The sequence below is a fragment of the Oratosquilla oratoria genome, chromosome 12 (assembly GCF_046742065.1).
Source record: "Oratosquilla oratoria isolate Oo_2021 chromosome 12, ASM4674206v1, whole genome shotgun sequence".
Lineage (NCBI taxonomy): Eukaryota > Metazoa > Arthropoda > Malacostraca > Stomatopoda > Squillidae > Oratosquilla > Oratosquilla oratoria.
This window is the reverse complement of record NC_134788.1, coordinates 33,084,208-33,089,598: the sequence shown is the minus strand read 5'-3', so window position 1 is coordinate 33,089,598 and position 5,391 is coordinate 33,084,208.

Sequence of the window (5,391 nt, the reverse complement as noted above, 5' to 3'; positions counted from 1 at the left end):
CCCTAAAAAAGCGTAGACTCAGGGGTGACTTCATACAGGTCTTTAAGATTCTAAAGGGAACTGACAACATCAAAAATGACAAAATTATCACACTGAACGAGAATCAGAGTAGAAATAATGGTCTCAAACTGTCAGGAAATAGATTTAATTTGGAAGAGGGTAGGAACAACTTCGCCAATCTTGTAGTTAATGAATGGAATAAACTTCTTGTAGAGGCAGTGCAATATAGTTCAGTTAGAATATTTCAGATTCGTTTAGATAAACACCTAAGCAAGATGCTGTAATGCTTTCAATTTCTTTTATATTTGTTTGTTTGTTATTGTCTGTTTTTTCATTATTTGCTTGATTTTTATTTATTATTTACCCATCAATTTATTATTATATACTATTTACCTGTTTGTTTGTTATCTAACTATACCTATGCATTTATTTATTTTATCATTATTTATATTGTCATCAATTTTATTTATTCGTCATTATATTTTTTGTCATCCGACGTAGTTATTGACCAAAAGGTCTCCTGTTGGCATGCTTCTCCTTTGTAATGCTTGTGAGCATTTGTCATGGAATCTCCACGCTAAAACTGCAGAATGGTTGATTTCTGATTCTCATGTCTCATTCAGATAATCTTTCGCCCAGTTGAAATGGACAAACTAAAGTAGAGGATTTCGACATAAGGATTTCTTATTTTCTACGTAAGGAACTAACGACTTCAGACTAACAATCTTGAATGTATTCTGAAGGTTTGTTTTGACCCTGCCGTGATGTGACTTACCGGTTACCAGACAATACGTCATACCGCATGTGTTTACTAAACTGAATCGTTATGTCATCTGATCAGTGGAATACAATTTGAGATTTGTTTAATTTGAGTAAACATACTTTATTCTATTTGCTCGTATCATTTGGCAGTATGTGAGCTCGTTTCTTTATTATTTTCTTGAGCATTCGTTATGTGCCCAACTCTTCTCGATTTCTATCACCGAGCTTGTCAACCATGTAGATTGACATTAAACAACACAACTATTATGTGATCTTTTACTTCTCAATATTTTCCGTCTACAGTATTTTATGGGTACTGATAACAGCAATTAGAATACACAAATTATTTAAAAAGACATAGAGGTAGCAAATAGGATTTACCTGCATTTGGAGAGCAACTCGATTTCTATTCAAGCGACGTGACTTCTGTTGGAGCAAATCTTCAACAGCCTCAAGGGAGGAAGTTCTCTCCACGACCTTACTTTGGTCCTCATTTTCGCTGATGTGACGCTGGACCATGGAGAGCGTTTGACTAAGAGGACTGATTAAACCTTGAGCCATTTTCATAACGTCTTGTATGGCCGCCTCGATACTGACCAAACACTCATAGAAACCTTGTCCGTCGAGGCTGTACTTGGACAAAAGGAGGCTTCTGGCCTGTGGGTACTCAAGCACCTGGTGCTTCAGGTCCTGGTGGAACGGCCTGCACTCGGGACACATGTCCTGGCGACATTCTGCACACCACAGAGACAATACCTGTCCTCCGTGGATGGGGCAATTGCCCGAATGTGGCTCTTCCTCCTCCTTTGTGAGATCTCCCGTGGGGATTTCGTCTACATCTTCTAAGTATTCTTCCTTTCTGCACTGGAAATAGGGCACTATACCACCGTTCAATTTGTGGACTTTCCGCAGACAAGGGAGACAAAAGGAATGGCCACACGACAGCACTAGCGGTCGTCGATCCTCGTCGAATTTGTTAAGGCAGTTGGGGCAATCCATCCTGGAGAAGGCGACAAAAAGAAATATATAAAACATTATCCATAATATACACATAAATCATCAAACAAATATATCATTAAAACACACACACGCACACACACACGCACGCACACACACACACACACACACACACGCACACACACACACACACGCACACACACACACACACACACACACACACACACACACACACACACACACACACACACGCACGCACACACACACACACACACACACACACACACACACACACACACACACACACACACACAGAAAGGGGTGGGTGAGCTGTGTGTACATCGACCTAGAGAGGGGGTTTGGTAAAGTAGCTCACAGTCGACTTGTGTGAAATTGGAACACACGTCAGAGAACTGAGAGGAGGCAAACTACTCAAATGGGTGGAATATCTTTCGAAGGGTGATAAGATGTCAAGATGGAGAGGAGTAACGAGGGGAGTTCCACTGGGTTCAGTGATTGCGCCGATAACGTTTCTTGTCGATGTCAATGACATGATAGAAGTTACAACAAGCTGTGCCAACGTGTCTGCAGATGACGCCAAAAGCATGAAAGGAATAAAAACGACGAGATCTGCACTGTTTTAAAAAGAATCAGGCACTGTTTTTTACATGAATGAGACAAGAATGAGAAATGATCAAGTCCAACACCAAAAGAATGCAAAGTACTGGAAATGGGCAACAGTGGCAAAACGACCATCTCTAAAACATTCCTTGGGGAGTGAACCCATTAAAAAAAAATTTGCATAAATACTTGCAATATATTAGGTGATATAGTCTATACTCAAAAATACATGAATCCAAATCTAAATATCATAACTGGAAATCAAGGATATAGATTAAGTTGGAATTGTACATGAATCTGAGGCTAGCTATGACAAATTGGAGAGTAGGAGACGGGACCCTACGAGCGTTGCTCCTTTCCTGTATGCTATAATTAGGGTAATACATCACACATAGCATAAAACACATTGAAAATTGTATCTGAACAAAATAAGAAAATCTAAGTCAACTAGTACAATTGAGTTCGACAATAATTTATATAGCAACTGCTTTCAAAACATCATCAAGAACTACATGGCGTTACTAATATATATATATATATATATATATATATATATATATATATATATATATATATATATATGTGTGTGTGTGTGTGTGTGTGTGTGTGTGTGTGTGTGTGTGTGTGTGTGTGTGTGTGTGTGTGTGTGTGTGTATAAGAGTGACAGCGGGCTGGAGGTGAGCATTAAGGGTGAAAGACTGGAGGAAGTGGATAGTTTTAGATATTTGGGTGCGAATGTGGCAGGAGGGGGAGGAGTGGGGGTGGAGGTGGAATGTAGATTGGGAGAAGCGAGTGGGTGCCTTGGTGGATTGAAAAGTGTAATGAGAAATAGACATCTGGGAATGGATGCTGAGAGGAGGTTATAAGAAGGAGTGATTGTGCCAACGACGTTGTACGGGGCCGAGACATGGAACGTGGGAGGGGAGGGGAGGGGAGGGGGAGTTTGGGTGTGTTTGGGATGAGGTGTCTGAGAGGTGTGATGGGGGTTGCTGGGCTGGATGGAGTGGGAGGTGGGGAGGTGAGTAAGGGTGGAGGGGAAGCTGGGAGATGGGGTTGATGAGGGGATGTTGGGGTGGTTTGGACGCATGGAAGGAGTGAGTGAAGGAGGATTGGTGGGGGGAGGTGTGGAGGGGGTGAATATGGGTGGCGTCCTGGGATGGGGTGGATGGATGGGGTGAAGGGGTTGTTACAAAAGAGGGGAATGTCTGTGGAGGAGGGACGGGAGAGGACAGAGGATACGGGTGGGTGGAGGGGGGGTTGTGTATGGATGGTGCTGTGGTGCGTGAGGGGGAGTGGGTGGGGTGGGGAGGTATGTGTGAAAGGAAAATTGACGTAGCCCGAAGGGATTTCTCCCCGTTTTCTCCTTTTCTGCATGAGGGGACGGAGAGGGGGGGGGGGTCGACTAATTTATGAAGCGGCCTTGCTGTGGATGTACTGTGTCTTGCGACACTGCTTCTGACCCACGACAGTGGACAGGATGCAGGGATGACCAGTCATTAAGGAGGTGCCAAGATAGGAGGGAGGGAGGAGGGTGGAGGGGAGTGGAATACATAGGAAATGGAACGGGTGGGAGTGGTTTCTATGCCTTTTTCTTTGTGGCTACCCCCCATGTAAGGGGAAAAAGCCTTTGGTATATGTATGTATGTATATATGTATATATATATATATATATATATATATGTATATATATATATATATATATATATATATATATATATATATATGTGTGTGTATATATCAACAAACACAATGCAATTTAGTTCTAAGCCGTCAATGGCCAGCATGCTGAAATTTAAATGTGGTACTGCCCAGGACTTGAACCCGGCATCCTCATGACAAGTGCGACAGTGACTCTCCAACTAGGCTATCAAGATATACTTTCACACACACACACACACACACACACACACACACACACACACACACACACACACACACACACACACACACACACACACACACACACACACACTCACACACACACACACACACACACACACACACATACACACACACACACACACACACACACACACACACACATATATATATTATATATGTATATATATATATATATTATATATATATATATATATATATATATATATATATATCAGGCGCCGATCCAGGAATGTTATGGGGGGGGGGGGCGAACCAATAACCGATACTTGAAACACGCCGATATTTGAACCCCAAGAATAATGCTGTTGGCTTGGAGATTGGTCCAGAAACCTAAGTCTGTTTTGCTCGTAATTGTATGCAAAATCATATATAATTCACAAATGTAATTCAAATAATAAATTCGCACTAAAAAGTGTTTATCCAAGGAGAATCAAACTCGAGATGAGTGGACAATGGTAATGGACTATTACCATTGTTCTTCATACTCGGGGCGTTGGGGAGGGGGGGGGCTTCCCCCCCCCTTGTATCCGCGCCTGATATTTATGTATACATGTATGTATATGTATGTATGTATGTATGTATGTATGTATGTATGTATGTATGTATGTATGTATAAATTAATAGATTTGAGATTGCCCACGATTTAAATTATGTGTATTCAATGTGCATGTAATTTGTAGACCTAGAGAAGCAAATTTAAAAAGTGTCATGCCATTATGTTGTCCAAAGCACAGATACCCAACGTTCATTGGACTCGGAAAAAAAGAATGTATTATTGTATGCCCTCTTACAGGTTATATACTTACAAGTGCGTATCCATAGTATTATTATTATCATCACCTTTTTCATCCTTGTCCTTGAGCAGACTTATACTACGAGATCAGACGCCTCCATTCTGGAACTTTCCACCAAGCACAACCTGCTAGTGGTGGGCAGCTACCGGTAAAGTTACCGGTTTTATCGGTAACAACCTTAACGGTAGCTTACCGGCAAAAATTCTGCTACCGTTAAGGCTCCGTTAACCGATAAGCTATACCATAACACTCAGAGAGCGGTAAGCACGTCTCGGCTTGATGGTACTGAGTGACAATACTGACGGCCCACTGTACCGCTAATTTTACTGGTTAAACTTTTACCATTAAGCAAGTA